Source organism: Camelus ferus, chromosome 8 (genome assembly GCF_009834535.1).
Source record: "Camelus ferus isolate YT-003-E chromosome 8, BCGSAC_Cfer_1.0, whole genome shotgun sequence".
NCBI classification, from domain to species: Eukaryota; Metazoa; Chordata; class Mammalia; order Artiodactyla; family Camelidae; genus Camelus; species Camelus ferus.
In genome coordinates this window covers 10,846,236-10,874,168 of record NC_045703.1, presented here as the reverse complement: position 1 = coordinate 10,874,168, position 27,933 = coordinate 10,846,236, and the positions used below count along the sequence as shown (strand labels likewise).

The 27,933-nt window shown below is 39.5% G+C and overlaps 1 protein-coding gene and 1 long non-coding RNA gene across 6 annotated transcripts in view; both read left to right on the top strand.

Annotated features, from left to right (window-relative positions):
* Positions 1–27,933, top strand: part of ADGRB3 (adhesion G protein-coupled receptor B3) — a 685,483-nt gene that overhangs the window by 413,822 nt on the left and 243,728 nt on the right. The gene's annotated exons all lie outside the window — the stretch shown is intronic.
* On the top strand, positions 4,543–27,824 carry LOC116665264. The gene is made up of 3 exons (XR_004321796.1): positions 4,543–4,553; positions 18,039–18,043; positions 27,649–27,824. It is a non-coding gene; the product is annotated as an uncharacterized LOC116665264 (long non-coding RNA).

Sequence of the window (27,933 nt, the reverse complement as noted above, 5' to 3'; positions counted from 1 at the left end):
TTACATACATACATGCCGCACCCACGGACCCTCCTTCTCCGTGTCATCTTCACAAAGTCACTGAAGTCCATTTGCAAAGTATTTACTTAAACTAGACGTTTTAAAAAAAAATCAACTGAGAATGCATCCAGCATTTCTCACCAATGTACTTAGGGAGTCCTGGGATGATTCCAAGAGACCCTTTTGACAGGGTTTCTAAAATTACATTGTTAAAATATTACTGGGTATCATATTAATGGAGGTAACCTGGAGCTGGCTGGTGAAGGCAGGCCCCTGGGGAACCTCTCCTAATCTGCCAGTGTCTGTGGTTCTATTTCTGAAAAGATCCAGGTTTAAATTACTGAGAATTTATATTAGATAAATTTAGAACTCTATTTTTCAGTTGTTTGAATGACTTAGGCTAAAAATTTCCCCTAGTTATATATCCTGTAAACAACAGACTGGAAATTTTTCTTAATATTTAATTTGCTATTTCCTCTTTTTAATGTAAGCCTCAGAACTGTTCACTTGTACCACAGTTAATAATTATTTGACAGCTTTCTGTAAATTAAATACATTCAATAATTAAAGGCAGCTAATGTTGTCTCTCTGTAGACCCCATTAACCAAGAAATTCACTATGTATTTGTAAATATCTCTTAAAATTTTTAATAATATTATCTTCCAAATTACCTAAAATTTAGATGTCAATGAACATTAGGAAATGTGAGATCAATATAAAGAAAATTATTTTAAATTTTGGTAATAAATGCACAAGTTAAAGACTTAACTTTGAGGACCATTGAGGAAAAGCGATTCAGGATAAGAATGTATGTAGTGGTCATGACTTCCGTTAAAAAAGTGAAACCTACTCCTTAATAATTTTCATTTATTTGATAAAATAGACATACGGAATTACATTTGAGAGTTACAAATCAAGTAACAGCTGTAATCATATCTTAAAAATTTTATTTGGACTCAAATTGAGTTCTTATTGCAGATGCCATGTTTTGAAAAGATTGAAAACAAAATAAGTCATTTTAAAATATGTATAAATATAGCCTATGAAAAAAAAAGGAATTTGGAAATCCACACTGAAAAAGATTGATATCTTCAATATTAGACTGAAACACGATATTGTCAATATATAATGTACAAAGGATCGTCCAGCCACTCTCTGTGCTTCCTACAAGCAGCTTTTTCACTATGTCCTGGTGTGGTTATGGGACTACTTTTTAATGCTATTTGTAGAACTGGGCTTTGGCAAGAACTCGACAAGTTTCATTGCCCTGAATTTTCAGCAGCACCATGAGCCAGCAGTGTTCTCAAATGGTACACGCAGAGAGCCAACTCGAAGTGGGGGGCATTTTTTTCTTCTCTCTAGTGGATGTATTTGTGATCTTTAAAAGTGTGGTTTAGTTTACCAGATTTTATAAAACTGTATTTGAGAACATAGTCAAAAACTTGAAGCCTGATGCTGGGCTTTTGGTTGGTTGATTGGTTGGTTGGTTTTGTTTGTTTTGTTTTTTGGGGTTTTTTTTTTTGTTCGTTTGTTTGTTTGTTTTCGGAGAAGGAAAAGAGGACTAGCATTGAAGAAATTCTTCCACTAGAGTGTAGCTTAAACCATTTCCAATGTCACAGTGGCAGCTACCCAGGAATTGCTGTGTGTGGATGCCCGTGTGCTTGAAATATCCATCCAGCTAAGCAGATTCTGAAGTTTTAACTCATTAAGACTCCTCCACCCCAACACACACACATAAAAAGTGTTCTGGTAGCAAGGAAAACTTTGCACACAGCCTAAGCTATTGTATTAGAGACATAATTGTAACAATATACCATGTAGTCTCAGAATTCAGCCACTGACATACTTCTTACCAAAGTCTACAGCCAGTCCCCTTCTTTTTTGGAACCATACGTGGAAATTGATCTTTTACAGTTTGTAACTTGAGCTTAGACTAAAACTCAAGTCCTAGAAGGGCCCCAGACTGTCTCCACGTCTGCTGCCTGCAAAGGGAATCTCATTTATTTTCTTAAATTTTGGTCGACTTCAAGTCTCAGGACAAGATAGCTGAAACTTCAAAGGAAGAATTGAACATCACTGTTCTAAATCTATTAACGTCCAGCTTCCTAAGTTAGAAATGAGTGGAAATAGAATACCTGGTTATCCAAACAGCTGTTACACACTGAACTGGTGCTTGGAAAATAAAAGAAACTATATAAAATGTATAGATAGAATTAGAAAACAGCTTATAGACAACTAACGTGTGTTGCAGCTAAAAGCAACATGACACCCCTGGAACAACCTCACAGCCATCCATGAGTCTAGGGCACAGCTGAGCAACTATCCTTTGAATAATTACTGTAATTAAAAGGCATTTATGGCTGGACCTAGAGATGATCATATTAAGTAAATCAGACAGAGAAAGATAAATATCATATGATATCACTTATATGTGAAATCTAAAAAAAGACACAAATGAATTTATTGATAAAACAGACTCACAGACATAGAAAACAAACTTATGATTAACAAAGGTGAAAGGGGGTGGGAAGGGATAAATTTGGAGTTTGAGGTTATCAGGTATTAACTACTATATATCAAATAGGTAAACGACAAGGACCTTCTGTATAGCATAGGGAACTATATTCAATAGCTTGTAATAACCTATAATGAAAAAGAATATGAAAAATAATATATATATATATAACTGAGTCACTATACTGTAGACCAGAAACTAACACATTTTAAATCAATTATACTTCAATTTTTTAAAAAAAGCATTTATGCCTTAAGCTCAACTTAAGCACTATGCTGACAGATCATTTCAGCCTTCTCTGCATGCAGATCACAAGTTGCTGAAATATAAGCTCCCTTTCAAAAACTAAGGACAAGAAAATAGACTTCTACAGTTTCAGGCCCTCAAAATTTATTAAATTGTGTTGAGTGCCATTGGCTTTCTCAGGAGGCCTCTCCCTCATCCCTGGGTTTCTGCGAATTTCCTTGGTACCTCAGTCTATTTCTGTTTTTTCAGCACCTAGAACAGTTCCTGGATAAAGTAGACATTTAATAAATATTTACCAAATTGAAATCAAAAGAAGTGTTCAGTTTTATAGTAAATTTGTGTAGGTTATTTCCTTGTCTATATAGATATGTTACACAAAAATGGTAAGTTTTATGATATATATATAAAGAATAAAATGCTAATTCAGAGTTCATAAGGTATCAAGCTCAATATTGCTATCTTACGTGTTCCTGAAAGTTAAAATGTTCTTGTTCTTCTTCTTTTTCCTTCAAGAGTGAAATCAGTTTTTTTTTTTTCCATTTTTTTTTTTTTTGCCACAGAAAATACAAAGTGATTCAATGTTCATGGGAGGAATTCATAATTCAGGCTCTCATTTTCACACTGCCTTTCAGCCAACACCTACACCACCCAGAATAATAATGTGCTAAGCTGCCGTGGCTGCAAAGTATTTCAATAAGTGAAGGGAATTATTTTCATTAATTACTGCTAAGTTCTTAATTTGTTCTGCTAAACGGTAAATCAACCACAGTTGGTGAAAAAAGCAATTCTTATGTGTTGATATTACAGGTTTAGAAAGGAGGGTTCCAGTTGTCTTAAAATGCCAGGGAGTGATCCTTTCATTTTAAGGAGATGAAGTGTTGATTAGTGGAAATTCTTTGAGGCCCAAAAGATCAAGCATTGTTTTGCACTCTGATATTTAAAATACTCAGGAAAGTCATTTACGGATTTCTACTATTATTGAAAGTGGAGGATTTTTTTTTTAATGAATAGTCTTGTATGATGTCAGCAGGACAGAAATCAGTTCAAACTGTAATTCAACTTGTCAGAAAATATTAGCACAGGATATTTATTGAGACCTACCGTGAACTGAGGCATAATCATTCACTTTATAAAGAAAGTGTACCATTTCAGTTTTTATCTGACATGTCAATTAGGTACTCTATAATTACACATTGAAAAGAATACTTGTTTAATGAATAAATGAATGAACAGTCACATTGCTTTTTTTCTGAGCTAGTCTCTCCCTAGCAGTATACCTGGGAACATCAGGAACTTTTCTGAACCTCTCTTGTTAGGGTTAAATAAATTAGTGATTCAGTAACACCTCATTTACCCAGCATTACTGGAGGATGATTGCTGCTGGTTAAAGAACTGACAGGTAACAGTCCTGATCATTCAAGCTGCATCTTTGTAGCATGGACCTCACCTTCTCCTCTCTGCTCATGGGTGTGGTCCAGGCTCAGGGAGAGTTGCAGCCCTGCCTCACACACTCTCTCTCCACCAATCTGCAGCTTCCCTTGACCTGTGACTGGGATGTTTAGCGGCATCCCCAGCTCTCCCCATTAGACACCAGGAGCTCTCCACTCCCTGTCAGCTGTGATGAACAAAAGTATCTCCCGGTGTTGCCAAATGTCCCCAAAGCTGGGGGAGGGCAAAGTCATTTCTGGTTAAGACCATTGATACTGGAGAACTTGGTGAAACTCAAATTTGGCCCCAACTCAGATCCGCTGAATCACAACCTCTGGGGGCTCAGTAAGTACCGTGTGCTTTTGTATCAGGTTAAACTTCCTAAGTGGGTCTAACACACACTAAATTTGAGAATCATTGTTCAAATAGTCCTCACTGCTTTTAATTTTCTAAACTTTTGATATGTAAGTGCAAAATCAAATAGCCAAACTAAGTCTGTACACTTAATTTTACCCACAGAGCTAAGCCCTGGTTGGTCCTCTCCTGCAGGTAAGTTCATGGGCTGTGAAACCATGAGTTTCCTCAGTACCTCTGGGCCCTCAGGTGTTGGCAGAGCTGTTAGGAAACCTGACTGCAATGTGGTATCTGGTACACACCAAAGTGATGGGTGGTGCCCCTGGAGGGGCCATCCCTTGCCCGGAAGTGCACTGTATTATCTTCCAGCACTTGTGAATTTCCTCAGACTAATCTAAGAGATAGCAACCATGGTGGATGGAGCAAAACATTCATTCACTCACTCAATTATTCAGTTATTAGTTTATTTAATATATTCATGCATTAAAGAGCTATTCATGGGATGGTGTACCTACAGTGTGCCGGGCACTCGTTCAGTACAGCGGGTACAAAGTGTGCGTGAGCTGTGGAGTGAGTTATGGGCTGTCACTGAGCTAACCAGCTAAGGGGGGTTAATTAGCAACTTATCTGTTCAACAAAAGAAGTCACACTCTAATTGTCTGGAAAAGATAATTTAGTATCTAATATTTGCCCCAGTCACCACTAATACCATAGGGGAAATTAACTCAACAATCCTGTAAATGTATTCCCTGAACTCTTACTATTAGGGAGAGGTGATTTTCCTGGAATTTAATTAACATAAATAGTTGAATTTTAAGCATAAAAGGATGTTAAAAGTAGCCTTCTGTATCTTCTACTGATGTTATTTTTATTTTTATTTATTTATTTTATTGAAGTATAGTTGATTTACAATGTGGTGTTAGTTTCAGTTGTACAGCATAGTGATTCAGTTACATATATATATATATATATATATATATATATGAATAATATGTGTATATATATATATTCTTTTTTGTATTTTTTTCATTATAGGTTACCAAATGTAGTTTGCTGTGCTATACAGTAGGACCTTGTTTTTTTTAATCTATTTTGTATGTAGTAGTTTGTATCTGAACTCACACTTTATCCCTCCCCCTTTACCTTTGGTAACTATAAGTTTGTTTTCTATGTCTGTGAGTCTCTCTCTCTTTTGTAAATAACTTCATCTGTATCATTTTTTTAGATTCTATGTATAAGTGATATCACATGATATTTGTCTTTGTCTGATTTACTTCACTTAGTATAACAATCTCCAGGGCCATCCATGTTGCTGCAAACAGCATTATTTCATTCTTTTTTTATGGATATGTAATATTCCTGTGTGTGTGTGTGTGTGTGTGTGTGTGTGTGTGTGTGTGTGTGTGGTGTGTGTATGTGTGTATGCCACAACTTCCTTATCCAATCATCAGTCAGTGGACATTTAGGTTTTTCCATGTCTTGGCTATTGTAAATAGTGCTCTATGAACAATGGGGTGCAGGCATCTTTTTTAATTGGGGTTTTCTCCAAATATATTATTATGTTAAAAGTTTAGTGTATTTTTGGACAAGATAAGAAAAATGTAAAAAAGTGAACTTTTATTTATAAATTTGGAAAATAATCGCCGAAGGCGTCATTTGTTTCCATTTCTGTCCGGAGCCGCTTCTGGGGCCTGGATCCCCTGCATCAGCCTCTGTCAGGACTTGGCTGCAACAGTGCATCCGCCCCTCCTGGTTCTGCTGTTCTTCACCTTGACCCTCCCCATAGCTTTTCTCCTCTGCTAGCAAAGACTGTCCTATCCCATTCACCTTAAAAGTCAATAGGCTCCTTCGAACCTATTTAAACGTTATAGCCGTCCTCACAGTTCTGATTGTCTGTTCTATTCTTGCCACCCCTTCTTCAAAATTGTGGACTTGCCTTAATGAGCATCAGAAACGTCCATCACCCTTATGTCAGTTCTAGTGACTTCTGGAAAGAGAGAAATCGTGGAGCTGACGCCATATCTTACATGCTTATGTAATGGTTTATTTCAAGTAACATTTCTAATGAAGCTTTTCATGAGTTTATCTCTTTCACCAATTAGAATGTAAATTCCTCAGGGACAGAGTCTCAATTTTATTTACCTTTGTATCCACCTCAAAAACCACCCCCAAACTTTTATCTATCTTTGCACATAGTACAGGATCATAAAAGACTTCGGAGAGTTGATTTATTCATGATGCTTGTAACCAACATGGATGAAATATGTGTGGTATGCAGGTCACTCTTCTGGACATCGATTAATAAACAGGGACCCTTCCTTCAAGAAGTTACAGTTAGTGGTCAGACCAGAAAAGGAGACAACTGATAAGCAAAAGATTGTGTAGAAAACCTGTCAGACTAAGGGATCCAGAGAGGAGCTCTCGGAGGAAATGATACCTGAATTGATTCCTGAAGGTATTAGCCTATAAAATATAGTCAGGAGAGTGCCAGGTGGGTGGGAAGGGAGCAGAGGAAGAAAGTTATCAAAACCGAATAAGCAGCGTGTGTAACAGTCCGGAGGGTGGTGTGAGAGTACCTCGCTTGTTAGGGATGCTTGGAGCCTGAGTACAGGGTCCGGGCAGCCCCGACAATTAAAGGTCGTCAGGACCAGAGAGAGAAGAGCTGGGTCAACCTTTCTAGAGAATTAGGACTTTTTCTTAAAAGTTATAGAAAGACACAAAAATTGTTTAACCAGAGAAATACACAAAGAAATACTTTTAAAAAAAATTAGATGGTGATGGAGAAAGAAAGCTGATGAAGACTGCAGGCAAAGGACCTCTTAAAGTCTCCATAGGAATCCAGGCCAGACAGGAGGGAGTTTGGACAGTGGACAGGGAAGAAGAGGGACAGTGGATGGGGAAGAAGAGGCATATGTGACCAGAAACCAACAGAACTTGGTGACCAGCTGGACACAGGGCAGGGGGACAGAGAACAGGCGAGGATGCCCTCAGGACCCACCTTATCTGTGGACCCTTATTCTTTTATGGAGGGAAATTTAATTGGTATCTTTTCATTAGACATCGAAATGGATGGTTCTCTCCTGCTCTGACCTGATACTGGATGAAATGGTTAAAGATGAAAATTCTTCTTTCCTAAGCTATTAGTTTATGAGTTGCTACTGTGTTTACTAACAAAAGTGCGGGTACCAATATTTATTAGGCCAAACTACTTTCTTTTTTTATGAAAATTATCTCATTCTTTTTTTCATTGAAGTATAGTCAGTTTACAATGTTGTGTCAATTTCGGGTGCACAGCACAATGCTTCAGTCATACATGAACATACATATATTCGTTTCCATGTTCTTTTTCACTGTAAGCTGCTACAAGATATTGAATATAGTTCCTTGTGTTCTACAGTAGGTCCTTGTTGTTTATCTATTTTGTATACAGTAGTTAGTAGAGACTTTGAGATTTTCTTTTTTTAATTGAAGTTTCGTTGATTTACAATGTTGTGTTAGTTTCTGCTGTACAGCATAGTGATTCAATTATACGTACATATATATATATATATACTTTCTTCATATTCCTTTTCATTTTAGGTTATTACAAGACATTGACTGTAGTTCTCTGTGCTAAATAGTAGGACCTTGTTATAGGCCAAACTACTTACTGGCCTTGTTATAGGCCAACCTACTTTCTAATTAATGTTTAGCATTTGCATATATGCATCCGAGTTAAATTGGCACCAAGAAGAGGAAAGTTTGAATTTTTCAGCAGATATTGAAAGCTGTATATCAGTTTGTGTTTATACTGTGGTTATCAGATGTTGGTTTTTAGTATTCCATCAAATATACTTTCTTTCTGATATATCATTCAAATATTTATAGTTGACTATCAGTATAGAATGTAAGAATAAAGATTTTTTAATTGAATGACTTATGTACATTGAAAAAATCTAAGTTTCTAGGAAGATAATGTGACTTAAGGGCTGTTTCTGAATACTAGCCCATTTGCCGAGAAACCACCCATGCCTCGATCACTTGTATTGTTGCCCGAGAATAGGTTTTTACCTCGTTCAGAAAAGAATTCAAGCGAGAAGTATAGTAAAGTAAAAGCAAGTTTATTTAGAGAGATAACGCACTCCATAGACAGAGTGGGGTCCATCTCACTCAGAAAGGAGAGCATGTTAGGAGATACACGCTCCATAGACAGAATGCTGGGCCGTCTCAAAAGGCAAGGGACAGAGTGACCATGAGGGGTTGTTAGTTTTTATGGGCTGGATAATTCCATATGCTAATGAGTAGGAGGATTATTCCAACTACTTTGGGGAAGGGGCAGGGATTTCCAGAAACTGGGCCTCCGGCCACTTTTGGACCTTTTATGGTCAGCCCAGGAACTGTCATGGCTCCTGTGGGTGCGCCATGGGGCTCAGGGTCTCCTGGAAGTCCAGCCTTCCACCATCTTGGTCCTAACCAGTTTGTCTTGTCCTCAGTTACTGTGTCATTCGTCAGTGGTTATGATCTGCCCCCTTCCCTCCTGTCTCACTATCTGGGGCAGAAAACTTATTTAGCAAATTTCAAGATGCAAATGTCAGTACACTTTTAACAGGGCTTAAAATCATATAAATGACAAGCTACTTCTGACTTGAGCTACATGGAGAGGAAAAAGCTGTAGATCTCTTTGAAGGCATCCGTATGGTCCTCCTGCCCTAGGACTTTGTTAAGCCCAGGAATGTGTCATAACTCACTCCCGCTTGCATGTGTATGCCTTTGTTCTAATTAGCCCAAGTCAGAATTAATAAACCCTGTGTTTCTGAGTAACCTATGGTTTTCTTCAGGCTACTCTGCACAGATGGCATTCACTGTGTTGTAACATTCCAGAAAATCTGGATTAAATGACAAGGATGAACAGAAGAGCAGTAGATTCACTGAGTTGGTTTTGCAATTCCTAGTATTTTAGAAATAGCAGTAGGAATGGGAAAATTTGATCCTGGGAGGCTTTCAGAAAAGAAGAGTTTTGAAGGGGATTTTGTGAAGACTGAGTGCCCTGCAGAGGCACAGGGGGAGAGGACCTGGGGAGGCACGGTTGACAGCAGCTTGTACATGAAGCAGGAGGTGGGGTGCAGGTGGGGGGACTAGTAAATTTGTTCAAAGGCACACTGTGATTGAACAAAAGTTTGTGTGCCTGATGCACCGTGAGGCCAAACAAACTGAAACATCAGAGTCTGGAGCAAAGAAATGTTTTCTGCAGGGCCCAGCAAGGAGGACAGGCAGCTTACGCTCGAAAAACTCAAACTCCCTGATGGTTTCGGCAGGCGGGGATGGGGGGCAGTTTTTAATGGTAAAATTTGGGGATGAGGGCGGCAGGGTGTGTGACTTTCTTCTGATTGGCTGGTAGTGACCTAACAGGGCGGGGCTCCAGGGATCTTGTGCTTAGACTGAAATTGCCATCCTCCACCTGGGTGGGGGCCTTAGTTTTTGCAGAAGAACTCAAAGGTACTGTTATATAGATATATGTATATGTGTACATATATATATAGAGAGAGAGAGAGAGAGAGGGAGAGAGAGAGGAGGAACCAGGTCCCCGCCCCAAGGCTGCACTATTGTTTCCTGACTGTTCCTCCCTTGTCCTGTATCCCCTCCCTTCCCTGATTAGCAACTATTTGAATCTGCCCTTTGGAGCTCAGGGAAGGTCACGGAGGCTGAAGGAAGCCTGTGCCTTACCAACAAGACACGGGAGCACAGAAAGGATTTGTGCCAGGGAGGACCCCACAGGGTCCTGCTGTTTCACAACCAACATATTTGGTTGGTGAAAAACAATGATAACTCGGATATAAGGCAGAGAAGACTGGTTAGTGAGGAACTTTTAAAACCCAGGCTAAGAAAATTGAGTTTAGCAATAAGCTTTGTTAGTTTACCCACATGTTTTTGTTTGTTTTTGTTTTTGTTTTTGTTTTACTCTGCCCACATGTTTGAATAGCTCTGACTGTCTGGAAGAAAGTGTCATACTTGAGGATTGGTTTTTACTTTTTAGTTCATGAAGTCTGGGCATATGAAAGACATTTATTTACCTCACAAAGTAATTATGAAGAGGTTCCAAGAACTAAGCAAACAGAAGTGCCTTTTGCAATTTATTCCTTCAGTATTTCAGTATCAAGGGATGGTACACACGCACACCACACACACACACACACACACACACACACGCAGTTTGTACTATTGTATTGCATATTGGGTTTTTTTTTCTTTTCTGTGTGTCCTATATGCCACTAGTTCAGATGATTTCTGTAAGATTTCAAACACGTAGAGCAGATATAAATAATGAATAATAATCTGAGATAAAGATCAGGGCACCTAGAGCTTCTCTAAAGACAATGAAAACTCAATGCTTGTATTCATTGTTTTGCCTCAGATTTTTCTGCGACTCACTTTGTGCGTTTTAGTGGAGTTTTTCATTTCTTTCTAGAACTTTGTAAAGACTCCATTTGAAATGTTTCTGATGTGACAAAGTCTGGAAAGTCCCTTTAGGTCATAAAATGAATATTTTAGTCTTCCTAATTCTTCACTACGAACTGCTATAGTCAGAAGTTGCAAATTTAAGTTTCCATTTTTATGTGATGCTGCCTTGCATCAGGATGTAAAGTCAACCCGAGTCCCAAAGCTCTGTGAGCTCGCTTTCACTGAAGATGATTGTCTCTGCTCAAGAAAGGATTTCTTCTCTTTCCTTGGTCATCACCTATTAAATCATCGTCTATTTTGTGCATCTATATACACATTCAGATTTTTCCTGAGAGTAAGAGTAACATTCACAATTATGTTAACTTGTTGATGTTGCTAAAATGCTTAGAAATTTAAAAGGTCTCTGAATATTAGCTCTCCCAATGCCTTATTTTAAAAATTACCTAAACTCTTAGCTTTTTAACTTAAAATCTGATATTTTCCTGATCCCCAGCCGTATAATTTTGCATATTGTTTGTGCTTAACATTTTTCTTTGTAAAACTCTTAGCTCTGGTCATTTCTACGCTTATGACTGGGCTCTCATAGCTGCTACGCGGTTTTAAAAGCCCCTGGTACACTCTGTTCAAACACATTAAGTCTCAACTTGGCGGTAGAAAAGGGCGATGCTTTCTGCTCTCCGTAAGTGCCTCATTTCATCTTAGGGAACAATTCTGGCACCCAGAGGTTTTGTTCTGTGTTTTAACCACGCTGCACACTGCATTTCAAGTGAAATGTTTGGTGAATCGTGAGATCTCTCAGGAATCCAAGTGGAATTTGCATTGAGTCTGCAAGAGAAAGAAATCACATTCTCTCTGCGAGTTAGCTATTTGAATTCTGGCAGTATATAAATACTAGAAGCTGACTCTGAAGTGCCTCTAACATTAAAGAGGACACTCAGAAAGTGATTTCACTTTCAAAGCTATAACTGGTAATGAGAAGTAAATATTACAATCTGTTTCATTTTATCTTTGAGAATGTTCTGTAATTTTTAAAGACAGGTCATGCCGTTGCCACTTATCCCATCATGAGATTAGAATCTCTATGATTCAGGGTCAGCTATACAGATGACCAGCTTAATAAGAATAACACAAATGAATCTGGATTTAAACGTTTCACATTTCAAATGAATGACAATAATACTACACGAACAGGTTTAAGTCAAATGATTTCACTGAAAGAATGTATATTTTTTAAAATAACGGCTGGATCATGGATGAATTAACTAATCTTTTGCTGGAAACACGTGGCATCCTTTGTGATCCTTGGAATCATGCAACGAGCAGCATTTCGTGAGAAGCCAAGTGTAATATACCTAACTGGTCACGTCTACGTGCTTGAAACGGTGTGTCTCAGTAGATTCTACTTTTCTTTAAGATATAAATATACATCTCATAGGCTTCTGCAGATGTTGAAAAAATCTAGATACACCAAGCACTTGGGAAGTGTCTCCTAGCATTATTTTCATACACAAATATATTCACCACAGCTAAATAATTACAGTCTTCTCTCAAAAGAGCCTAGGAAACAGATAAAAAGTCTTTAACGTAAAAATTTGTGAGTTATTTTAAACAAAATAGTTGTAGTGATTCATATAAAAAGAAAAAGAAAAGGTATGTTAGCCTTAAAACCAGATCTTCTGTGGCCTCGATTACACAGTGAGATTTAGATCTTTTAGGTGAAACAGGTGATTGGCTTGAATTACCCAATGAATGATTTCTGACTTGAATAAACTGCCTCAACTTTATTCATTATTTTACAATTTTTTTAATTGTGTTTTCTTCACACACATACACACACAAGTAAAACTTTACTTAAAGTAGGGGTACCGCTTACCTGAGTTGTTACTGTCAGCAGATAGTCTCTCTTTTTCGCTGATACGTTAGTGCAAAGTTTAAGTAAAACGTTCATCTTTAGTATCCAGTGGAGGCCCTGCTTCTTTTCCGATATGTTCCCCCCGAGGGTGGACTTTCTCACTTTTCACTTTGCTGTACTTGCTACTCCTAGGTGCTCATTCATTAGTTCTCCCCAAAATATATACACTTTGAACACATTTGTGTTTACCTAGACTTCCTTCATCCCCACAAGGCAGAAATGTGGTCTTCAAGACCATCCCACATGAGGCCACACACTGGGTGGGACCGCCCAGGGGCTGAATTCTGCTCAGCCAGTCCCTGCCCAGTACTATGTAAGCGGAACTGAGTAAATCACCCCCCGCAGAGGCTTAAATATGGAATACGGAATGTTTTTTCAGTCCTTTGGTTCTTTGTATGAATATCTGTGGCTCTTGCATTAATATCCCTACAGAATAAGGCAGGTAACACTGGAGTAATTCCAGATATAGGAAATACTTTTAAAGTCAGTTTTATAAACCTTATTTTTAGATTTTGACACATAGTCATTTATACCTGAACAAATTAAGCAATCATCTTTTCTATGCAAAAAAAAAACAACTCCTCCTGCTTTTCTAGATGATATTTTAAATTTTATTAGAGACACATTTGCAGAGGAATATGTGTGAATGCGTTTCCTCCACTGTGATGCCGAATTCCCTGTACATCATTCTGTTTGCATCTGTAAATCTTAAACGTGTCTCAGACATTAACTTTTTCTTTCACTCATCCTTACATTTTGGTTTTGACTCTTGTCTTTTACATTCTGTGAAAAACACGCATTATTCATTATTCACCTAGAGGGATGTAGCTGGATGTAGACCAACTGAAAAAACAAAAACAAAAACAAAACAGCATTTGTTCCAATCCATAAAGTATTCACTGAGAAGATAGTGTCTACAAAGTTCTTTGTATACTGAGGAGTGGATAACCTCCAAGAAATACTGTGTGTTTTATGCTTCTGTTTATCCTGCTGTACAGAACCTCCAAGAAATACTGTGTGTTTTATGCTTCTGTTTATCCTGCTGTACAGTTGGGAGGTATGTCCGACTTCCTGCAGTGTACCTCAGGTTCCTTATACTCAGAGCGATAACCAGAGAAACAGCGGTAATCACAGATATGAATGTCGGCATCCAGCAAAGCTGACAAATGTGGGCTTCTCTAAACTTTTTTGTGTGTGTGTGTGACTTAAATGTCTAAGAAGAGTTGCTCTGGCTTTAAGAACGAGAGAAAGAAAGGCAAAAGCTAAATTCTCCTATTTTTAAGTTAATAACGGGGGAGCTTATACTCAAGTGAAACAGTTGACTGTCCCCTGAATTAAATGATTTGGGGCTGGATGGACCAGTAGGAACGTAAGCAGAGCCATCCTTGATCACACAACATGAAAGTTGAGGCTTCAGTTTTATTTGCGGCAAAATGAGGACGGTAGCCCGGGAAACAGCATCTCAGATCGCTCTGTGGAACTGCTCCAAAAGAGACAGGGGGAAAACTCAGTGTCGTATAGGATTTCAGTGAGGGGGACACATGCAGTCAAGCACACACTTAGGCAGAGGCTGCTGCTGGTCACGAGGAGCAGGTGTCACCATTAATGATTTTAGTGCTTTTCTAAATATGAGGAAATGCAAGAATTGGGCTCATAAAATCTTCTTGAAAATACCTAACTATCTGAAGGCCTGTTCAGCAGTTTTCCCAGAGCACAGAGCGCCTCATTCCTGACCTCCACCCTGAGTGCATTTTAGGGTGTGTCGGAGGTCAGAGGCTGCAGTGACTCATGATTTACTCCAAGCAGAGGTAGTTGGCAAGTGCCAACGTGATCCAGTCCTTGGAGAGGCAGACAGCAAGTGCCAACGCGATTTAATCTTTGTAGAGGCAGATGGCAGGTATCAATTTTTAGTTGGCAATACCTTAAAATGTGATCATAATTTCAGAAAGATAATTACTATTAAATTTTTGGCCTCTAAGAAGGCCTTTAAGTTCAACTTCTTCTTAGAAAAAGTGTAGATTTAATGAAGGAAAGGCAAGAAAAAGGACGGTAGAAAGGAATGGAGAGAGGGAGGAGGAAAAAAGAGGCTTGTGAAGTCACAGCGGCAGGTCTGCACAAGCGTCTCCAGATGCACGGAAACCACTGATGTGCTCCTGGAACAGGAGGTAGAGCAATTTTCTGAAGTTCAAAGTGTGATTTCATTCTCTACATTGTTTCCCAGATCAGTGAAGCTGTCGGGGTGGACTGAGCTGTCTTTCCTTCTGGGCTGTCTCCATCCGTCCCTGTGTTGCCGGAAAACCAGCCTCTGTACCCTGAGAGCCGAACTGAGAGTCGGAGGCAGAGTTTGGGGAGGATTAGGAAAGCACAGCCTTATTGCTTTGCCAGGCAAAGTGAGCCACAGCAGGCTCATGCCTTAAAGACTAGGAGCCCGTCTTGGGCTGAGGGTCCTGGGGTTTTACAATGGGAACGGGAGGGTGACAACGGTCAGGGTGTAAGCAGGGGCTGCCTTCCTTTCATCGTGATAAGACCTTGCTGCTGCTATGGAGGAGTTTAGGAGGGTCTGCCCGCTTTCTTGAGGTTCAGTACATGCCCTTCTTTCCAGAGCTCTTGGGTAAAAAGGTAAGTTATTCTAAGAAAAGAAAGCACAGGGAGGGGGGCGTGTGAGTCATAAGTTCAGTTTAGCTAGAAGGACAGGCCTGAACATCTCAGTAGCTGTCTTGTTAGCTTTCACCCCCCCCCCTCCAGGCCCCACCCTACTCCCACCAAGACGTTTCAAAATCAGAATTTTCTCACTGTCCATTGCTCTGTATTTTGATTTTTAAAAAATTGCAGCCAAAAAAAAAAAATCACAATTAAACAGGCCATAGGAGGAGCCATGTGGTCAAAATGCCCCCTTAACCCACCCGGACATGTCAAACCCACCCTTGGCTGACCTTCTGTGACCCCATTTTTAATTGTTTTTTCTTTTTTTAAACAAGAGAAAGTAGACAGATATATGATGGTAAATGCCAACTGTCCATGTTCATGTGAGAGGACGCAGTGTAATCTCAGAGCCCAATATACAGAGAAAGGAAGGAAAAAGCTAGAATTCTATGTCCTGCTACCCAGGGGTCCAGCAGCTTCCAGCAGAGCTAAGGCGAGCAGAAGGTTTTCCTTTTTTTCCCACAGCGCCCAGTGGTGGTGATTCCATAAAATTTTTCTTGAGACAGAAAGGTGTTGAAAATAAATTTGGAACAGAAAGGGGGAAGAGATTCTTTCCCCCACTGAATTCTACTCAAGGTATGTGCCCCCAAAACAAACTGATTGAGGACAGCTTGGAGCTGATCCCCTGTGCCAACTTCCAGTAGGTAATCCAAAATGCTTACGGAGTGAGACATGGCTTAAAGGAATGGTTTGGTTCACTGGGGCTTAATACTTATAGCATGTATGTCCTCTTGTTCTTTAAATCTCTATCCTACAGCAAAATGAAATGTTGCCTAACTTCTTTCTTAAAACAATGTGATCTCCTTGTTTTGACTTAGAAGGTTTTTGTGAGAACTGAAACTCACTAGGGCTGCAAAAGCACGTATCGGATGCAGTCAGTGTCATGTGTATGGGCTTCAGAACACTGGGCCAGAGAGGAAGGCGCGGGGCTCCGACGCGCATCGGCCCTGAGCTGTTGGGGTTTTCACGCCATTGATGTCTTTCTTATAAAAGTAGACTGTGAAAGAGTAGACTTGAACTTCTGCTTCCCATCCTTACACAAAATATTTAGATGGTAGTTCCTCGGTGCAAGGGACTGTTCTAAATTTTTTTTTAAGATCTCTTTCTTTTTTTTGTTTTGTTATTGTTGGTGTTTTATTTGGAGGGGTGGGTAATTAGGTTTATTTATTTATCTACTTATTTTTAGAGGCAGTCCTAGGGACTGAACCCAGGACCTTGTGCATGCTAGGCATGCACTCTACCAATTGAGGTATACTCTCCGCCCACAAATGTTTGCAATGTATAATAGGTTTACTCTCATAAAGATAGTATTATCTCTATTTCATACAACAGACAATGAGGCACAGAGAATTAAAAATCTTGTCCGATATCACTAAGCTAGTGAAAGTTGAATGGGATTTCAACCCAGTCTACACCAGCATGAATACTATTTTGCCTCCTGATAATATATAGTAAGAATCTCCATCTTAAAAACTCTTAAATACAAGATGTGCTTCATCGCTTTGAAGCCTTCAGATCAGAATTATTTTAATTTGCTGTAGTGAACTATAGAATGTGATTCCAAACAAGACAAGCACCTGTCCTGAAGTTCTTATAAATAGGGTTAAATAAGTCAGTAGGGTAATTACCTTAGAATAAGTCTGCAAAGACGATCTCAAGTATGTGTAGTTTTGTACATGTTTAATATTTTTAACGTACATCTAAAATCCCTTGCAAGAAACACCAACCTGTGTCTGTAGTGTGGCTTAGCTTTTGAGCAGCAGCCGTCTAAATACGTAGCATTAGGGATCAGAGGTCTCCGGCTCTGGGATGGAGGCCACGTTCCCCAGGCTGCCTGGAGCCCAGGCGTTCACATCACCGTGAGTATAAGGTGATGTTAAGGTACAGATCAGGGAATTGTGGGGCAGCAAATGTAGCCCAGTGGAGCCCAAATGGAAAACAGAGAACCAGTTATTTTATAGTGATTACTTGGCAGAAAAGAGTCCACCTGGTGCCACATCTGATTTATGGAACAGATTGCATTTGTAATGAGAGTCCAGATATAACTGACCTCTTTCAAAGAAAGTTGCAACCTTTTTTGATATCCTTTGCATGTGGGCTCATGCATAAATTATCACCATGCAGTTTTTTTTTTTTAATTTTATGCTGAATCTCATTCTTGTGTTTAAATTCCAATTTCTCCATAAGAACAATTGTAGAATCCAATATGTAATTCATTTCCTTCTTTTTTTCCTTCTCCCGCTATATTTTTTGTTTAAAAGGAAGGCATTGTGATATACTTTATATTGGTTCTCATGACAACAATTCCAACAGGAAAAAATGCTCAGAATGAATTCATTTCCACGGTGTTTTCAGGATGAAAATTATAAAGTGTTCAGATGTTGTCCTCAAAAGAACTAACAAATTAAAGAGCTGCTAACCTCTGTAAAGAAGAGAACATAGCCCATGTCTGGGCACGCACAAATGGGAGTCAGCTATATTGATCTTTAGAAGAGGTCACGTGTTTCAGTACATTGAAACCATGCTTCATTTAGTTGAAAGACATGTCATAACTATGAAGTTGTTGCAGTATTTGCTGAAATGAAATTTAGATCATGCCAATATATCAAGAGAAGCTAATTTTTGTTAAGCAAAGTAGATTTCAAAAGACCATTTTATGTAGCTCGGCTCAGATGACTACATTAAGGAAGCTCTTTTTATAGACTTAATTATAGACATCATAATTAAAATGTGCCAATTGTCAATCAAGTAAAATGTCCTTACCTTCTGTCTCCAGAATCATATATTCTTAATACATTGGTGAAGGAAAACAAGTCTCATTTAGCAACAAGCCTTGGGATATTTATTAATTATGACAAGTCTATGGTGTTGATCCAATTTTTAAAAATCTTTTATCACCTCCTAAAAGGGATTGAAGATTTTTAGGTCTTTCCTTTAGCTGCCATCCTTAGTTCTGACGTGTGAAAATAATGAAGAAGGCTAATTGCTTGGCTCCTCTTGGGTTTGTACTCAGAAAAGCTCTTTTTGTCAAATATTATCTCCAAGTGAATGTGTGCAATATATATTTGTAATTATGAAGCAGCATATATTAAGGCAGAAGCATTCGTGTTTGACAATTACCAGGTGGTAACAGTCAATGAACCTGCAGGCAGATTAACAAGCAGGACCTCTCTCTCAAGGTTTTCCCTGGTCCTGACGTTAATATTTAAATTGCACGTGAATCCACCAAGCGTTGAATAATAATACGTTATGATGTTGAAATTTCTGTTTGTATCCTAGATTCCCTGAAATTTCATATGTTAATGTGTTAAAGGTCTAGGACAGAGGATCAGTTTTGCTTGTTGTTAAATTTTAGTTTGGGATGTTTGGTTTTTTAATTAGATTTCTTGCAGCCTTTGATATAAAATTTATGAGCAGAATAAAATCATAGGGTGAAGAATATTCTGCCTTTTTCCATAATACAATATAGAAAACATGTGGAAACCCCTAACCAACTACACTTGTGGTAAGGAACCAAAGAATAACACTGAAAACATAATATTTGTCTCAGTAAAACTTCCCCGGTAGTTCAGTAATTCAATATTTTAGTTCTTTTATCCACCCATTTTCTGGTAATTTACTTTTCTGGAAATTTCTAGGAAAATTTATATTTAAATAAGTTATCTTGTTGCCTGCTTCAACGAAGTTCAATCTTATATATATATATATACACACACACACATTTTCTGTTTCATTATCCATCCATTTTTATCTGTAAGATATCTTTCTTTTAAAATATCTTCTTACTGGGAGAGGCCAAATATCACAATCCACATGAATTTTCTGTGGTTTTGATCACATTTGGAGAGTGAACTTGCTCTAATGCTCTAGATTATATCAAATGACTTAAGAATTGATTCTTAAAGTGAAGTAGGAAGCTAGTTGATAGTGATAGCAGTGGTAAGTGATATGGGAATGGGTATGCAGTGGATATAATTTGTGCACCGCCAGTTCTGGATTACAGGAAGCGTCTCATCTGATGCTCAGATCTGCACGCGTGTTCCGCACCACAACTGCTGATATAATCTGCCTGACTTTCTCACCCGTCAGCCTCTCACCATGCCCGCGTTCTCCTTGCAACGCTGCAGATCAGTTTGCAGAAAATCATGTTACTTCCTATACGTGTTTCCCTTGACTACAAAGCTTATTTTTTCCTGGTTGCTAAAAATACTATAAAATTGATTAGTAAATACAGGATGAAGAAATCTTCAGCTAGAGAACATAGAAATTGTCATACTTAAAAAAATAAAAACAGATTACCATGATCCCATTAAGAAGTAGGCTTCCAAAAAAATTTTTAACTAGGCTATCCGAACCAAGCACATCTGTAAAAGCTAAATATTGTGTCACAAATAATAATAACCTTAGGGCATTATTTTATAACAATGATCAGATTTGGTAATGATTTTGTTCCTTTTTTTACATTGGTCAACAGTTTATGTTTTGCATTTTTACCTTTTTTTTTTTGCATGATTTTGCCACTGTCACTATTACCTGACTGAGTAAGGTGTGCCTGTCTAGCCATGCATGTTCAGGTAGAGGGTTCTGAAGAGGTGTAAATTGCATTTAACGAATGGCGGCGTGCATAGCCCTTCGGGCTGAGGTTGAAGTCACACTTCTGCCACCTGTTACTTTTACTGGTATTTTTCCTGTCCCGACTGAAAATGCGAGAAAATGCATTTTTCCCAAGAGAAAATAAATCACCTTTCAAAGAGTATCCAAGTAAGGAAAAGCTTTTGTTCCTCAGCCAGTGTATTTCAGTCGTCATCACTGGTCAGAGCCACTCGTTCACCAGGAGAATTCAGTGGATTCAGCAGTTTTCCAAAGGCTTTAGTAGTGTTCGATAAAGGCACTTTTCCTCAAGGAACTTCTGTTGTAAAGGATTGTGCTTCTGGGAAAACATTCATTGTGAGTGATTCGATCCCACCTGTACCGTGTGGTGGTGCAAAAGTGACCCATGTGCCAGCAGCCATGAAAGAGACAAAGGGAGTGGCTAAACAGCTGAAGGAAATCAGACCAGGACTGAAACGTGCGTAAAGCCTCCCCTAGGGCAGCTGACAGTGCAAATGTGGACCCTGCACGTGGCCAACATGAAATCCTTCCCGTCAGAGAAAACCAGAATGGAAGCAGCTTTGATCCAATCGCATTAGCTCACTCAAATGTAAATCTGGCCCAATTCTCCAGTCTCTCAAACCTCGTGTATTACTTCATCGAGGACCTTTATGTTACTATTATATGCAAGCCTGTTCAATAATTATCTTCATCAAAGACTATCTAAATAAATCTGTGATGTTCTTTTTAAATAACAAAACAGTAGACTGTGACTAATCTTTGTTAACCTTCTGCAAGAAAATTACATGGTATGTTTAAGCGTGCTTCCTTATTAATTAGGCTTTTTTAAATCGCAAAAACCTTGAATACATTTCTGCTTAGGTAGATGAGCAAGAGTTTTTAAAATCCAGGTTTTCTAAAATTAATGTTTCTTTTTTAATTATCCTGAAAGTATATATAAAGATCACTTTCAAACGTACATTATAAAGGATCACTTTCAAACGTACATTATTTTAATTTATCACATTAAATTACATTATAACCCATGAAAATTCTTTATTTAACAGACATTTATTGTGTCTCATATGTACCAAGCATTAGCCAGGGTTCTAGGAACAAGAGAGTTTTGTTTCTTATTTATGCCCTTCTCAGATTGGAGCTTTATCATTGTGAGAAGTCAACCAAGAGTGTGTGGGTTACTAGCAGTCACAAAATACACTAAATAAAAAAAAAAAACCAAAACAGCACTGAACTAAAAAGTGATGGCCAATGAAGAAGGCACCTTCTTGACCGTGTGGACCAAGGAGTAAGTCAGTGGAAATCATTAGGAATTTCAGCTCCAGATCACAGAGGCTATTAGGGTTCCTCTTAGGAGGGACCGTAAATGCTAAACTTGGCCAAGAGATTTCTTAGCATTGCAATGCCCACAGCCTTGAGATAGAGTACAGTGGGTACAGGTGATCTGAGTGTGTACCCAGGCTGCTGTCTGATCAGATGTTAACATACTTGTGTGGGACAGGGAATCAAATGAACTTGAGTTCTAAAATCAGCTTCACTTGTAACTGGGGAGCTTCTTGTATTTTCTTAAATCTCATCTGTGAAATGAGGATTAGAAATGCAGTGGATTTGGGGGAGAATGAAGATCAAATATCATATGTGAAATAACTAACCTTGGGAGGGTACAATGTAAAAATGAGAAAGACACGTCCTCAATACCTAATTGTGTGTGTGTGTGTGTGTGTGTGTGTGTGTGTGATGCCAACTTGTGATAAGGGCAGGGATGGTAAAGACAAGATACTAGGAGAGAGGAGAATGGAGTGGAGGTCAAAATTTGGCTTGGGGAAATCCAAGAAGGCCTTTTGGAGAAAGTAAAGTGAAACTGAGGTCTGGGGACAGAGAAGAGTCACCCTGGGGAGGTTTGGCCGCATCTGGAGGGTAATGACATCCTTTATATTCTGAGCAGGGAAACTCAGTGAAGAGCAGAGGTGGCGGGAGGGGGCGCTGTTGGTCGGTACGGAGCAACAGGGAGTGTGCTGGGCACACAGAGCTGCAAGGCTGTGTGTCTTCAGCCATGTCCAAGAGCTGGGGTTTTGTTCTGAGTGCATGCATTAAACGGTGACATTATCCAATCTATGTTTTAATAAAAACTAGCCACTCTAGTGGCCTATGAGAGAGATTCTGGGATTATATTCCTCTTAGTTTATAGAAGAGCCAGTTTGATGACATAGTTTAGCCAAGGTTGGTTTTTTTCTGTAATTATATCTCATTAATGAAATAAATGCGGAAAAAGGAGAAGTGTCTTTTGTACTTTGAAGAGGGATGTAGAAGTCCTTTGACTGGGGCCTACCATTTGGATATGCTTCCAAAATCAGTGGCCAAGGGCTGGTGAGAGGTGCGAATGAAATGAGTACTGTGTCCCAGCCTCACTCATTCCAGACCCTCACTTTCCTTTGTAGATCAACGTGATTCAGCTAGTGTTCATGTAACTCAATACAAGTAAACAATAAAATAGTAATAATAATGGGTAATACTGATCGCCAGAAAGCATGCTTCTGAGCTTCCCATACGTTACCTTATTTAATTCTCAATCTGTGAGGCAGGTATCATTAGCCTTATTTAATAGAAGGGAAAATGGAGCCTTATGGGGGTCTGGGGCCCTGTCCAACCAGCAAGGGAAGAACTGAGCCCCATCTCAGGTTGTCTGGTGGCAGAGCGCCTGCTCAACCCCCTGTACTGGGGGAGGTGGCTCAGTAACTGATCAGAGCCCTGTTCTGGTGATCCCCCTGGGGGCGGGGAGGGGGTAAGATTAACTACTCTTTGCTGGGCTGTACAGTGTCTAAGGCCAAGTCCAAGTGCAAGCCGTATTAAGAGAGATTTCTGCAGTTTTAAGGCGTCACGCCAATAACTGTTGTTGAGCTAACTGTTGTTTATAACTAACAGCCATAGTGCTTTCAAAATGGAAATAGCACAGTGATACTATGACTGCCTTCTTGTTTGTAAATTGTATGAGGAATTGCTGCATTTGTAGGCTGGGATATTAACTCTGGAATAGCTCTCATGCTTAACAATGAGATTAAAGTATTCTGTGTCTTGAGTTAAAGACGGAATAAAGCCATATTTTGGACATAACATCCCTACCAATAGTGAGCAATTTACAATTGCCTGGTTATTATTCTGTGCTGAAAATGGGGGGAAAAAGTCATTTTAATTTAGATAGGAAATGGCTATAGAAAAACAATGTACTGTATATCAAGAAGTTTTAAATATCTTGTGTTGATGAAATCTCATTGATTGTAGAATTTATTTTGATAACAAGTATGTAATCAAGTCTTAGCATTTCTCTTGAAACATGTTTCCTCCTTATCTTTCTCCTTTTTCTGATTAAAGTGGTAGAAGATAAGCCGTTATTTTTTAAAGTAGCAATAATTTTTAAACCCCATTTATTTTGTATAATAATACAAAGCCCATCAAAAGTGGCAAGGTATAAACATTTAGTACAGAATTTACAGGCGGTTGATAGTACCAGGGGTGTATAAAGAAAGCAGGAAAATTTACGGCCTCCCTAGTGTTGAGACGGGTTATCTTCAGTTTACATACTGTGAACATTTTGAAATCTTGTTCTCCAGCTTCTTAACGGAACACGCATGATGAGACTTTCCGTTTGTGGGAGCATTCAACTTCACAAACACAGAACGCAGGCAGGAAAATTTTCTTGAAAATAGATTATGTTTTTATCATCCTTCAAATATCACATGGATTTGGTTTCTTGCTGAGGATTTAGTTTTTAATGAAATAATATTGTTGTATAAAGATGCTCTCTTTTTTCAGCAAACAGGATGCTCCCCGTTACTAGAATCATAGCTCATGCAAGCACGTTAGAATCACTTAGGGTCCTTCCAGAGAAACTGGGGTCGAAGTATATGAAGTGCCGTTCTGTTGCCCAATGTGTTTCCCCATTTCTTCTGGGAAGACTGTCTCCACTGCCCTTAGCAAAACCACTCAGTCCTCCATATAAAGCCATGGGTTTTGTGTAAGTTTCACCTAATTCCTAACCAAAGCAACAGAATGTGTTGACGGGTCTAAATCATGGCCACCTAGTTGGCTGGGGCTTGGCACATGACCTAAGGCTGTCTAGGAGAACCACATCTCATGGCTTTCTCTGGAACAACACCTCCCCCTTTTTGTGGCCTAAATAAGAGACTATGGAGCCCCGGTTGCTGCCTACAACCATCTTGTGACCTTGGGGAGATGGCATTAGGATAAAACTGTCATGCAGGGAAACAGCACGGAGAAAAGGGGAAACGTAAGTGTACCTTTGGTGGCATCGTGGAGCATCTGACTCAGGCCACACCTGAACTTCCCACTAGCTCTGGATTCTTCGGCTAAATAACTCAGCATGTTTATCTAATTGTTTACTCAGTTTGGGTTGAGTTTTCTGTGACCTGGAACCACGATAGTTGCAATTGAGGCAATGAAATATTTTAATGAAAATTTCATTTTACTGCAGTCGTATGAACAGGAGAAGCAGCAAAACACTTGATTCCCTGTGAACCGTCAGGTTCAAAACCTGTCTGTGATGCTTTGGAGAGAAAGCATGAAAGAATTACCTTCCAGTTGGGTAGCACACTGGGTGTGTGTTGGGGAAGGGGTCACTTTCGGTGGACGGGACGTAATCTAGTTGGTTCCGTTGGTCTGGACTCCTCTCACAGGCAGGAATGATCTAATCATCTGGGCGCCAGCGCCTCCTGATTACAAATGGGCTCTGTGATATTTAGGGAGTAGAGTAACCACCCCCCATAGCAAACAGACCCCCAAAATGCAGGAGTTCAAACAGGGAAGAAGTTACCTTGTCTCTTCCTAACAGTCCGCGGGTAGGCAGGCAGACTAGAGAGGGCAGCTGCCTCAGCCCACAAGCCCACCTGAGGAACTGCTCCTCCGGGGCTGGTGCTACTGCATTGTTGTCCTCTGCGTGGCTTCTGTCTCGGGATCAGAGGCAGACGTTCCATGGAACCCTCCCGCAGCCAGCAGAATGGGGAAAGAAAAGTGGAGGGCGAACGCTTTCCTTCATGGAATGTGGATGGTGATTGTTCACTTTGCTTCCACTCACATCCCACTGACCCACTGACCACTGACCAACACTTTGTCAAAATCACGTGTCCCACCAGGTGGCAATAAAGGCTGAGAAGTGTAGTCTCTGGCTAAAGCTTTCTAGAACTCTAGTACTACAGAGATGAGAGTGTCAGAGGCAATTTAAGTCTGTTCCACGTTTCCATCATAATAATACCGGAAAATATTCTCCTTCTTATAAATATACATATCTCTATGCCCATCTCTATGTGTCCATTATGTATATTATGCACATGTTTATACACATACATGCACCCCCCTCTCCACCTACTCCCCAGAGAAGTATTTTTCTAATTCTTATGTGATTTTACAAATTAGTGGAAATTCAAGTTCTAAAAGATACTCAACTAAAATAAAGTTATAATTAGTAACCACCATAGAATGCATAAGCCCAGTTCCTTTATAATTCTGAGTAAATTAAGTGAGAAAGCAAATGTTCACTTCAATAGATGGTAAATATTTATGCAAAAATGACTAAAGAAGTTAACGTTTTACCTAAGTTCTGAAATTTATATTATTTGTTGTGACGTTTCCTGGCCTGAAAATGGGAGGAGAAACTTCCATGAGGGAGGCTGTTCATCACTGATTTTGCCTCTGGGAAGTGATTTATTCAAAGTCTTTTTGGGAGCTGCAGTGGGCATCATTTTTATTTTATGACTTCCCCTAATAGTGTTTTGCAGCAGCAAGTAATTGAATGAGTATTACTTTAGGTCTGATTTAGACAGACGTTAATCATGTCACCTGACTCAGCCTGGGTGTTGGAGTTTGTAGAACAGGGAGGCTCTCTTCCAAGTACATCTTAAAATGGAGACTTGCATCGTGTGATTGCTTGTGTTCCCAGTGTAATACTAGCACATGAGCCCTGCTGAATTTCTGGGGCCTAGGATGGGGCCAAACAATGACACCTTGGGAGGAAAACAATGGAGCTTCCCAGTAACATCTCCACATGGCTTTATAGTTTTTGTTTGTTTTTAAGCCAGGACTCCCTGAGCACTCACCCTGCCCCAGGTGCTGTCCTAAGTGCTTTGCTTTTAATCCTTACAACAGCTCATAGGTGAGGGTTGTTGTCCCCATTTTACAGATAGGAAAGCTGAGGCTTGAAAAGTGATGGAATAATTCAAGACAATACCAAGGTTTCCCCCTCCTTTGCTGGGCTCCGAAATCTTTGAGTATTACCCAACTCTTATTACATCCAGGTCCAAGTGGGTGTGGCTGTGTCAGTCAAGTTCTCCAGAGAAACAGAGATAGATAAATAGATAGATAGACAGACAGACAGACAGACAACAGATAGACTCCCAAACTTAATTAAAGAGAGAGACTTCAGGTGCGTGTGGTGTGTGGAATAAATGTAGGTCCTGATGGACGGTCGGACAGAAAGAGCCGGACTGGGCGGGGCTGAGTGTTTTCATTGATGAGACCCATGTAAGCTGTAGGAGAAATAAGAAAAAAAAAAAGGCAGGGTAGTGGGTGCTTCTTTCCACTGATTAAAGTGAAAACTGAAGGCATCCTCTTGCCCCGGGTGGTATGAGGAAGGTGGAGTTTCTGAAAGCTGCAGTATTAGGCAACAGCTGTGCCTTCTTTAAGGGTAGCATTGCTAGAGTGAGATAAAGGTGTCTGGTTTTCAGAAGACGACTTTCATTAACAAACAGACTGTCCTTGGGCAAGTGGCTCATCCCCTGGGGCAGAGCTCTGAGAACACAACTCGACAGCGCGAGTGCCGGCGGCACTGCTGTGCCTGGCTGATGCGCGGGCTTCGTTAGTGCCTGCAGGGGGCTCTTAGCCTCGCAGGGCTGGACCTCAGCTGGTGGGCGGCTTGCTGGCTACCCCTTCCCTCCAGTTGAGCTGTGCCGACTCCGAAAGTCAAAGCCCTCGGGATATTTCCTCTGCCTCCAACTTTGTTTTTCTTGCTACAAAAGCAATATCCATTGTCTGCAAAAAAATATAGACCAAAAAAGTATCTGTAATCCTACCAGGTACGTTAGGATTCCTAAACTTTTTAATTTAGCCAGGATGTTAATGTGGACCTGGCTATGCATATAGGGGAATATAGTTTTAAAACAATGGGCTGATGCTTTATATACTGGTTTATGCCCTGCTTTTTCATTTATTGTATCATTAATATAGTTCCATGTCAATAGATATATTTGTACAACATATATCTGTTGGTAGGCTGCATAGAATTCCGTTAATTTAGATTCTCTACTACTGTTGAAGTGTATACTCTCCTGATAAATTATAAATTATGTTATTCCACCAGAGCACACATTCCTGAGATTTTTGTGGTTCTCAGGCCTTCAGTCATACATTGATTTTTTTTTCTTCTCTCTTTAAAAAGCAGGAAGAGAAAAAGACATCCTTGTGTCATCTGAATCATCATCCTCTGAGAAGTAATATCACAGCCATATTACACTAAGCCCAACTCTCACAGGCACTACGTGATACTTCAGGAGTAAACATTAAAGTTTAATTATCTCAACAAGTTCAGGAATAAGAGTGGTGAATCAAGGACGACTTTTTTTTATTGAAGTATAGTCAGTTACAATGTGTCAATTTCTGGTGCATGGCATAGTGTTTCAGTCATGCATATGTATACATATATTTGTTTTCATATTCTTTTTCA